Source organism: Canis aureus, chromosome 5 (genome assembly GCF_053574225.1).
Source record: "Canis aureus isolate CA01 chromosome 5, VMU_Caureus_v.1.0, whole genome shotgun sequence".
Classification (NCBI taxonomy): Eukaryota; Metazoa; Chordata; class Mammalia; order Carnivora; family Canidae; genus Canis; species Canis aureus.
The window spans coordinates 31,088,113-31,099,488 of NC_135615.1; the positions used below are offsets into that span (position 1 = coordinate 31,088,113).

The 11,376-nt window shown below is 53.5% G+C and overlaps 1 long non-coding RNA gene across 2 annotated transcripts; it reads right to left on the reverse strand.

Annotated features, from left to right (window-relative positions):
* Window positions 1-3,175: 3,175 nt before the first annotated feature.
* Window positions 3,176-9,323, reverse strand: LOC144313899 (uncharacterized). 2 transcript variants are annotated; one of them, XR_013379550.1, is made up of 5 exons: window positions 7,731-9,323; window positions 7,287-7,563; window positions 6,659-6,796; window positions 6,052-6,152; window positions 3,176-3,440 (listed from the first exon to the last, which is right to left on the reverse strand). It is a non-coding gene; the product is annotated as an uncharacterized LOC144313899 (long non-coding RNA). The 2 variants fall into 2 exon arrangements; XR_013379549.1 differs by having other exon boundaries at window positions 7,287-9,323.
* Between the last annotated feature and the right edge of the window lie 2,053 nt (window positions 9,324-11,376).

Genomic DNA, 11,376 nt, shown 5'->3' on the forward strand with positions numbered 1-11,376 from the left:
AAATAAATAAATAAATAAATAAATATCTTTTTTTAAAAAAAAAAATTGGTTTTGGGGTGAGAATTTTCTCAGTACCTTCAGTGAAGGCTTTTCAACATTCTTCACTTTCTGGCACATCTGTGCAATGACAGGCTTCGTGCGTCCCTATGCCCTGCAGGTAAGCAGCCCAGGAAGGCCTTCTCCTTCGGGGAGCGATTTCTCGGCACTCTGAATATAGACTTCTCTGGCTGACCTCCCGGCCCCCCTCTTCCTACAAGTTCGCAGTGCAGAATTCACATGCCCTTTTAGGAAATAATACTGGAGAGATTCAGAGCCGGCACCCTGCACCACCTCTCCGCATGGTGGTCCTGTACCTGCAGTAGGGGTCACGGGCACAGACACCCAAGGCACAGAATGTTCCCACCGCGGCCCCTCCTCCTGCAACATTTTGGGATTTTTGAGATGATCTTCGCCCAGCATAATTCCCTGCAGATTCATCACGGTGGTGCGGATCACCACCAGTTCTTTTTTAAAAAAAGATTTTATTTATTTATTCATGACAGACACAGAGAGAGAGGCAGAGACACAGGCAGAGGGAGAAGCAGGCTCCCTGTGGGGACCCGATGCGGGACTCGATCCCAGGACCCCAGAGTCATGTCCTGAGCCGAAGGCAGACGCTCCACCGCTGAGCCCCCCAGGCGTTACCCCACCAGTTCTTTACTGCTGAGCCTTGGCCCTTGTGTGGATGGAGGGACCATCGTGTGTTTAGCCATATTCGCTCAGAGAAGGACGTGTGCACTGCTTCCAGTTTGAGGGCGTCACAGAGAAAGCGACTATAAAACATCTGTATGCTATTAAAAAAAAAAGTGACCGTAAGATTCTGTATCTCGGGGATAAAGGCCTAGGAGTGCCCTTCCCGGACCGTGGCGTATTTAGTTTGTGCGTGCTGGTTGGTTGAAGGCAATGTCAAAAATCTCTCCTCCGGCCTGGCCGCGCCGTCGTGCGTGCCGCTCCGCGAAGTGGAGCCACCAGTTTCCCCACCTCACCGCCAGCACCGGGTTTGCTGGTTTTCCTCATTCCCATCATCCTGGACACAGTCATGTCTCCTTGTGCTTCTGCTCTGCTTTCCTGGTGAATAACGATGCTGAGCATCTTCTCCTGAGTTTATTGGCTGCTCGTATTGAACGTCTCATGGGGCTTTTTACCCATCATTTTCTCACTGGAATTCTCCACCCCCCACTGTTGGGTTTTGAGAATTTTTTATACATTCTAGACAGTAAGTCGCCTGTTGTCGAATATATAGGATTGGCAAATATTTTCTCCCGGCCTGTAGGCTGCATTTTCATTCTCTAAACGGGTCTTTCGTGGAGTAGAAGTTTTTAAATCTGATGAAGTCGGGTTTATCACTTTTTCCTTTTTTGGGGTCATATTTTTGCTGTCAAATCCAGAAAACACTTTGCCTACTTTACATCCCATAGATTTTCTTCTTTTCTTGAAAGTTTCCTACCTTCGCATTCCCCGGGACCCGTTTCGAGTTGATTTTTGCATAAAAGGTGGGATTTAGCTTAGGTTGAAGTAATTTTTTTTCTGACCCAATTGCTCCAGCATCATTCATTCATTCATTCATTCATTCATTTTAAAAGATTTTATTGATTTATTTATTTGAGAGAGAGTGAGTGAGAGAGTGAGAGAGCGTGAGTACAGGGAGTCGTGTAGACAGAGGGGGGAAGAGGACCAGGCGCTAGTGGGACAGAGGACTCAGGAGGGGAGGGCTTCGCAGAGGAGCCTGTGCTGCACGCACCCCGAGGCCTAGGCCGAAGGGAGGGGCCCTGAGTGTTGGCCTTGGGGACACGGGGTCCTGCAGGCTGAGGCCTAGAGCCACAGAGTGCTGTCCCTGTTCCATGCAGCCTCTTCCATCCTCTGACTCTGAGGAGCAGGACGTCTGCACAGGGGCCGGCGTTGGTATCACCTGGTCTGCTGGCACATTCGGCTTGTTCTTCTGGCAGCTTCTTTCTCCAGAGGGCACCACGGGGATGACAGGTTATACCCAGAACGGAGAGATGACTGCTCCACCGGCAGCCACCCCCCGTGGACCACGGAGAGCCGACACATCAGCAGATGCCTTACCTCCTAGCCACGCATGCCCTTGGCCAGGCCAGCCAGCTCCGGCCCTTTCCTGAAGGCCTAGAACTTTCCCTGGGCCGTCTCAGCCAAGTCAGCAGGTGAAGCTGGGGAAGAGGTCCTGATAACTCAGGAGGTGTGACTGTAAGGTGTCTCCCGCAGACCCCGTCTCCCCTTGCCATCACTACCCCGAAGGAGGGAAAAGAAAGTTCTCCATGGTGAGTGGGTTAGGCCTCTCCATTCACACAGGAAGACCAGCAGAAGCCAGGAGGATGTTGTTCTTCTCTTCTTGTGAGAACTTAAACCACAAGAAATGGCCTGAAACAACCACACGGAAGATTCTGAGGAGTCGTGAAGACAAATTTCACAGTAGCCAGATTTCGAGAGGTCTGCAGAGGAGACCACACCGGAGACAGTTTAACCCGTGTGAGAGCACCGCGCATTGTGGTATGTGTGTGTGTGTGTGTGTGTACGTGTGTGCACACGGTGGGCAAGTGGTCTTCGTACCCTGAGAAGCCCCACCCAGTGCCTGGCCCGGGCTGTTCCCAAATTCGTGCCTAAGGTTAGGCATAAAAGCTTATTTAGTGGGGTGCCTGGGTGGCTCAGCGGTTGAGCATCTGGCTTTGGCTCAGGTCATGACCCCGGGGTCTTGGGATAGAGTCTTACATTGGGCTCCCCGAAGGGAGCCGGCTTCTCCCTCTGCCTGTGTCTCTGCCTCTCTCTGTGTCTCTCATGGATAAATAAATAAAATCGTAAAAAAAAAAAAAAAGCGTATTAAGAATATTCTGAGAGATACCAGCGCCTTTTCCAGGAACCAGGCTACCCACATAAAGCTCCCATCCAAAGTCCTCTCAACCTCCTCTTAAAAAGTAAGTTTCTAGTTCTTGAATCCATCCTCCTAAGGCTCAGCTTTTGCACGGTCCCAGCCTGAGAAATACAACCGTGTTCCCAAAGGAGACGCGCCGAGGCCGGAGGATGGAGCAAGACTCCACTTGTCCCATGAAACCTGTGAGGAAACCAGTGCTGTTGCCAAATCGAGGCTTCCACTGAAAGGGAATGAACACAGCTAAAGAGGTTTTGCAACCAGCAAGCTCTCTGGTTTATTTTTAAACAAAAAACAAAAACAAAAAACCCACAGGGACGTCAGAAAACCCCAAAGAAGAGCTGAACACAGATTTTTTTTACCACCCAGAAGGCAGGGACCTCACCCTGGCGAGTGAGAGTGGACGTGGGAATGTGCACCTGCCAGCCTTCCGGGTCTAGCTGTCATCACTGGGCAGGAGAGGAGGTGGCTGGGCGGCAGGACAGGTCCCTCGTCCAGGATTATGTCCTTACTTTGGCTGCAGTGAAGACAAAACTATACTGGTGACATCTGGAGAATCAACAACCAGATATTTATCTCAACGCACAGTTCACTCATTCATTCACGTATGAGTCTTGTGATTACGTGAGAGATGCCTGCTGGGTGGGGGGCACGTGCCGGGGACACCCCAGTCCCCAGCTAGCTAGTGTTGAGTGAAACACACACGCAGGACATCCGGGAACTCAGCGGCTCCGGGGCTGGGGGGCCACCATGGGGAGGGCTGGAGACGCGTGCTGGCCTCACGATGGCACGAGCCACGTGACTGCACATTCCCCATAGACGAGAGCCTCGGGTGTGGCTAGGCCTTGGCAGGAAGTCAGTCCTAGTTCGCATCTGATGATTGCGAGAACGTCCCCCCGGCCCAGCTTCTAGCTCCATAAATCTCACAGCTCATTTCTGTTCCGCTGCCCCGACCCTCTGGGGCCTGTGGGTACATGACGGTAGGGCCACAGGCTCCGTACCTCCCCGTCGTCATGCCAGGGCTCATAGAAGCAGTCCTGAAAACGTGTCCCTCCCTGGACATCTGTGTCTACAGTGGCTGGAAACGCCCTGGGTTAGAGAGGGAGGGGACCGCAGGCTGCAAAACCTGAGATTTGCAGGTTGCAAATCATACAAGAACAGGTGACCCGTGTGCACGATGGTAGGTTCCCTCCTGGGGCTGCGGAAAGGGTCCCAGGAGAGAGGGCCCCGAAGCAGAAGCTGGAGCTGGCTTTCGCCAAGGGAAACACATATCTGGGGGAGGGACTGAACGCTGGGCACATCTAACGGTGCCGAGCCTGGAATGTTCTTGATTCATGTTGACCCATCCTGCGCAGTGTGAAGACACGTTGTGTGATGGCCTGGGTCCTCGGACCTCGAGTCCACGTTCCAGAAGCGCACACGCACTTCCATCAGGCTCTTCATGAGCACCAGCAAAAGATGTTATGATGCTGGACCCTCGCCTCCACTTCTAGATCTGACCCCCTCTCGGCCTCTCCGTGGTCCTCTCCCATTTTCCCGACGGGCACACTGCTCTCCGCCAGACCACTCTTTCCAAACCTCGCCGGCTTCAGTTTTCTTAGTAAATTTACTCCTGGCTTTCTTTCCATTCTCCACTCTTATAGACCTCTACTGTTCTGTCTCCGTCCTCCCTGCCCTCCCCCTCGTCTCGTTTCGTCTCATCTCTCGTCTTGTCTCCTCTCTTCTCCTTTTCCTTCTCTTCTCTTCTCCTTCTCCTTTTCTTCTTCTCCTGCTTCTTCTTCTTCTTCTTCTTCTTCTTCTTCTTCTTCTTCTTCCTCTTTCTTTCTTCTTCTTTCTTCTTCTTCTTTTCTTCTTCTTCTTCCTTCTTCTTCTCTCTCTCTCTCTCTTTCTCTCTCTCTCGATTTCCCCCTTGCTTTCAGTTCATCTCCCTGTCCTGAGATCTCCGCCCCTCTGTCTCTTTTCCTCTCCTGGTTTACTCTCACCTCACTCTCCATTACTCCTTCCCTGCGTCTTCCGTTCTTGGCTCTCTCCACCCTCATCCTTCCCTGGTGCCTGCTGCTTCTTTCCAAACATAACCCCAACCTCCACTGCCTCCTAACATATTTTTTTCCTATTTATTCACTGGTTGTTTAAGAACTTCATCTCGGGACAGAGCCTTACTGCAGATTGCTTTTCCTTCCTGAGGCGTGAGAGCCTTTGAGCAGCCCTTCCCTTCTGGCGGCAGCACAGGGAGCAAGGCCAGAAACTGTAGGAGCTGGTCCAGAGCCCCAGGCTGTTGTTTTTGCAGGCGTGCCATAGAGGGGAAGGTCTCTTGGTACGTCCTGTATCTCAGACACAGTGGGGAAGCCAAGAAGTTGTTTGAGAAACACTCTTAGTGCTTTCTTTTTTCTCTATCTCTTGTTGTCTGACTTTGTACAGAAGCCTACACCTGTATGTGTATCATTGAGTTAAGTTCTGCTGGAACACCATCTATGAGCTATGAAGAGAAACCCAAAGTCCTTGCCCTCAACAAGCTGATTGTCCAGTGTGTGTGAACATAAAATTATTACCTATAAACAGAGGACACATAAGTAATAAAATGTATACTGGTGACCATAAACACACTAGGTCAGAAGGGGAAGCCCAGTGCAAATCTGAAGAATCAAAAAAGATGGTAGGACAGGAGGGCTGGTGTTACTCCTGCAGGTGGAGTGGGCCTGGGGTATGCAGAGTGGGAAGGAGGGTGTCTTATAGGAGGAACAACAGCAGGAGCAAAGCCAGAACCTCGGGTACTAGCCAGGGTCCAAGGAGAGCAGGAGGCAGCCTGGCAGGACAGCAGTGGTGGGTAGTGCAAGGCTTTCCCATGAAGGAGACAAGGCACTAGGGACTCAAGCAGAAAGTCTGCTTGAGCAGCTAAAATGAAATATCAAGGCTGCAGGACATAAGATAAACATATAAAAATATGTTTTATTTCTATATATGCTAGTAGTGGTCACCTGGACACTGAAATTAAAAATTAAAAAAAAAAACATTTACAATTGCTCAAAAAGAATACCAAAACCTAGATGTAAAACTAGCAACACACATGTAGGGTTTGTACACTAAAAACTACAAAACACTGAAAAAAAATCAGAAATGTGAAGACATACCATGTTCATGGATTGGAAGACTCAGTATCTTAAGGATGTCAGTTCTCCCCAGCCCGACAAACAGGCTTAAAGCAGTTTTCCTCAACATCCTAGTGAGACTTCTGTAGTTATGACAAGATTATTTCAGAATTGATATCGAAAGGCAAAGGAAGCACACAATAGCTAAACAGTTTTGAAAAAGAATCACGCAGTGGAGGATCAAAACAAAGAAGGAAAGAAAGAGACAAATCAAGAAACAGTCTTAACTATAGAGAGCAAACTGATGGTCACCAGAGGGGTAAGGGGGTAGGGGGATGGAGGATGAGGGGTGGGGGGATGGGGGAAACAAAGGATGGGGATTAAGGAGTCCATTTATTGTGACAAGCACTGAGTAATGTATAGAATTGTTGAATCACTATACTGTACCCTGGAAATGAATATAACACTGTTTGTTAACTCTACTGGAATTGAAATTTTTAAACACTTACAAAACAAGTGAGAGGCAACTGTACACCCAATGTCAATACTTATTATATAGCTACAGGAACCAAGACAGCAAAGCATTACTGGCCAAGGGATGAACATGTAGAATAATAGAACTGAATAGAGAACCCAGAAATAAACTCACACAGGGGCGCTGGGGAGCTCAGTGGGTGAAGCATCTGCCTTTGGCTCAGCACATGATTCCGGGGTCCTGGGATCAAGTCCTGCATCGGGCTCCCTGCAGGGAGCCTGCTTCTCCCTCTGCCTGTGTCCCTGCCTCTCTCTGTGTGAATAAATAAATAAATAAATAAATAAATAAAATCTTAAAAAGAATGAAAGAAAGAAAGAAAGAAAGAAAGAAAGAAAGAAAGAGTTAGTGCTGCTTGTCCTGGACAGGAGAGGCTGCTGGCTGGGGCGCCATGGTGTCTACAGCCCTTTGAAGAACTGACACATGGAGAAGTGGAGCCTCTCGTTTTCTGGTGCTCTAGAATTTGTCTAGAACGTAGATAGAAGGGAGAAAGGGGCCAGTGAATGAAGTTGCATGGAGGGACATTTCAGACCCAATAAGGAAACACTTTTTAAGGATAAAAATTATCCAACCATTGGACAATTGGCCTCGAACTCCCCACAGCAGGTGCATGCTGAGGAGATGCAAAGTAGCCATCTTTCTGGGATGTTGTCACCCCGAGGGCTTTGGTCCCAGATGGGAGGTCAGGCCAGATAACCTCTAAGATGGTGTGTGGCTCTAAGACTCTGCAGGTCTGAGTGTTCACCTCCATCTCAGGCCCTGTGGTACGAAGGCCACTGTGCATCCTGGGGATGGAGACAGTGCTCCCCAGACTCCACTGGGCCTCATCACGTCGACTCCAACGACTGTAGGCCCTGCGGGTGTTGAGGTTGGGAGTGACGAGCCAGGCTCTTGACTCCAACGGTAGGTCCTGAGTCTGGGAGGTGGCGTCAGAATGTGTGGCAAGCCTTCTCCTATGCCATGAGGGCTGCTTCTCTTCCCTTCTCTCCCCTCTTCTTCCTTGTTGGGATCTTCTCCAGCACCTACGGTGTATGACTCACTGCAGTACTCGTAGAGCCCAGGGGGTCCCCGGCGGCCCTCCTGGGACTCAGAGTAAGCAAGCGGTCTGCTGCAAGTCCCTCCAACTTCCCTTTGGGGGTGTATTTGCCAGGGCTGCTGTCACAAAAGGCCACAGCGTGGGTGCTTTCACCTGTAGACGTTTCTGTCTCTCATCTGGAGGCCAGAAGTTTGAGATCCAGCTGTGGGCAGCCCGGTTTCTCCTGAGGCCACTGTCCTTGATGTACAGCTACCATCTTCCCCCTGTGTGCACGTGGTTGGTTGTCTCTCCACCTCCAAATGTCCCCTTCTTATAAGGGCACCAATACTATTGGATCGGGACTCACCCTAATGACCTTGTTTTGACTTGATTGCCTCCATAGAGACCCTATCTCCACACAAGGTTACATCCAGAGGTTCTGGGGGTCAAGACTCCAACATACGAATGTCAGCGGTGGGGTGGGGACCTAATTCAACCCGTAATGGAGGACATGTGTCTTTTCTGATTGCCCATCACCTGCCCCCCATGATGTAAGGCTGGGTGGGAGGGAGAGCTCTCCTTCCCCGCAGAGGCTGAGAGGCCCAGAGGATGCCCAGCTGCTTTGTACTCATGACAAAGGCTCGGACTCAGCTTTGGCTGGAGAGATGCCCGCAGAGGATGTCCACTGTCACCAAGATGCGGCTGGGGCACATCTTTCCTGCTGATGGTGGCTGCCTCCGCTTCCTAGGGATAGCTGTGCCCCTGCACCTGCTTATACCACCGCAGCACCAGGGCAAGAGGACACCCCCTCGGTAGCCACCTGAGCTCTGAGCCGGAGGCTCTTGAGGCAATGTTGCTCATCAACAGCACTTTAAGATCTTTCTTTTCTCTGGGTCCCATTTGTCCAACTTTTGCCAGGCGGGCATCACCTCTGGGCCTCTTCTTGTCTCTCGGCCCGCGTGCCCTCTGCAGCTCCACTAGAGCTCCCATAACTTCGCTAAGACCAGCCGGCCTTCGGTCTCAGGCTGTGTGCTTGGAGAAGCTTCTCGGTGACAGTGGGAGAGATGGAGCTTTGGAGCCACTCAACCCCGGGTTCAAACTCCGATGGACTGGATTGTGTGACTTTGGGGGAAGTTAGTTACACTCTTGAGGTCTCAATCTTCCCTTCTCTAAAGTGAGGCTAATCGATGAAGCCACCATGCCCCCCGTTGCCAGGGTTACGCGAGCTGGTGCAGCGCGTGGTGGGGCCTGGTCCCCGCGGGTGTCTACACACCTCAGTGACAGCTGTCCTTCTCTCACTGGGAAGCCCTCCAAGCTCGAGTCCCCAGGGCACACAGCGGCCAGTGGATGAGACCAGCTCGGTGGGTAAGTTGGGGACGCAGGGGGTGAGCTTCGTGCACGGCGGGAGGGCTGGCTGGCAGGGGCCGTTGCCAGGGCAAGTTGCTCCACTGAGGCTCAGTTTCCCCGGCCCCGCAGGGCGGCCCCCGGCGGCGAACCAAGACAGCCTGGGCCTTCAGGTGCTCCCGTCCTGCTGGGCCATGCGCCTGGCTCCTCTTCCTTCCCTGCTAATTCTGAGGCATGCTAGAAAGCCAGAGAAGCGCCGAGAGAAGGTGTACGGGGGACCGTGCAGGACCTGACTGTCCCCACAGGCAGTTCTCTTCGGGGTGTGGAAACCCCAAAATGTTCTTTCCACATTTATTCCAGCCTGAGTCTCCTGCCTGACGCGGACTGCCCCTCCCCCAGCACCCAGCGCCTGGTAGGAGGGCCACTCCTGCTCTAGGCCCAGCTCCCATGGCCCCTCTGCGGGGGGGAGGGGGGTGTCCCACCCGATTGTTGCAGAAACCACCCAGCCGGACGGGGGAGGTCTGTAGGGGCGCCGGGCCCTGATCGTTCTCAGGCATCGTGTGCGTGTTTGCTGGTTGCTGGCGCTCAGGGTTTTGGTGGAGAAACACCCCCAGGTCCCCCCCCAGCCCCCCTCATCACAGGGCGGGCTCGACCTCGGACGCCAGTTTCCATTTTCCACTTCCCCAACGAGAACAACGGAGTCCTTCTTAGCCGGCTGCTTCGGGGAGCCTTTGAAGAGCCCCCGGAATCCGTGAGGATCAACAGGAGCCAGCAGGCCTGGGCTGTGTTGGACTTAAAATTGGAAACGCAGGAGGCAGAGTAGTAGCTTTATATAGCCCGGGGGGGGGGCGGGGTCCGGGAGCCCCGGGCACTGATTTACGAGCTGCCTGGTGAGAGCCTAGGGTAATATTTATAAATTCCTTCCCCGGGGCCAGATGGAATGTTCCTCTGAGCTGCAGGCAGAACGCACCTTTTTGGGGGATGAAGGGAGGTTAAGTCCAATTATTCAAAGGCAGGAAGAGGCAGGGACTGTGGAGCCGCGGCCGCGAGGCCCGGAGATGCAGCGAAGGAGGCCGCCCTCCTTCCGTCCTCAGGGGCTTGCTCCAGCCAGGGAGCCTGGGGGGGCTCCTCCCTGGGCTCCAGCCCCCAGGTGCCTCCAGGTCCTCCCCCCTCCCCCCACCCGCACCACTCTGCAAGGCCAGGGACCTCCACCTGCCAATTGTGGAGGCCGCGGGTACAAACACGTCTACCTGGGCACGGGGGAGGAAGAGGGGAAAGAAGACCAGGGGGCGGGGGGCGCAGGGGGCAGACACGGGGGAACCGAGGGGCCTGGCGGAGAGGCCGCCCCCGGGAGTCTCCGTGACAGGTGAGCACGGAACCCCAGGTCCTGGCATCCCTGCGCGCACCCCTCAGGGCCGTGGCAGCCGGGGAGGGGCTGAGCCATGCGGCCCAGCTGGCCCATGACCTCGTTTGAATGAGAAGCAAGAGTTTTTGTTTTTGTTTTTAAATTGTATGTGTGACAAACCATGAGAGGCTCCTGACTCTGGGAACCAGAGGGCTGCAGAAGGGGAGGAGGGTGGGGGGACGGGGTGACCGGGTGACGGGTACTGAGGACGGCACGCAATGGGATGAGCACAGGGGGTTGCACTAGATGTTGGCAAATTGACTTTAAATTGAAAAAATGCAAAAAAAAAAAAAAATGAAATAGTGTTCAGGAAGGTAAAACCAAAGGGAGGGGTGGGGAGGGAGCAGCTGCGGGCCCACCTTGACCTTGGCACCTCAGGGTTCCCACCTGAGAGCAGAAGAGGCCCCGTTAACCAGTGATGTGCGCCCGCCCCGGAGACCTGTTTCCGACAGGCAGGGCCAAGGAACTGTGCTGTCCCTGGGGGTGGGGTGGGGGAGCTGGTCACCCCCTTTCCAGCCTGCCCCGGCCCTTCACCTGCAGCCCAAGGGATGGGCTGGTAAGGGGGTCTCGCAGCACCTGCCGGGCTCCTGCCCTGGCCCCGGGACCCTCCAGGCCAGGCTCTAAGGCCTGTTAAATGCAGCGGGGTGGCTCCCGCGCCAGGTCGCCTATGTTCTGCTTTGGCTAAGTCGCTGGGAGGCTGGTGGGAAGAGAAAAAAGACATCTCACCCCCTTCAGGCTGAGGGTCAGCAGGCACATAGGTCTCTGTCCTTGCAAGGGCTTAGAGGGGCCAACCCTGGGGAAGCAGGGGTTAAACGCCCACTCTGGGGGGGGCGTGCAGATGGGGACCTCTGAGCCCAGCCCCCTCCTTACCTGTTTCTTTGCTTCCGGGAGCATTAGTCCCACGAAAAACACTGACATGGAATCCTTTTGTTCCTGGGGTGACGTCAGTGTTTCCCTTGGCAGGCGGGACTGTCGTGCATGTCTGAACCTCCGAGGTGAGGGCGAGCGTGGCTCCTCTGGGCCAGGCACCCCGAGGGGGCTGGAACCTGACACCTGAATGCTCCGTCCCGT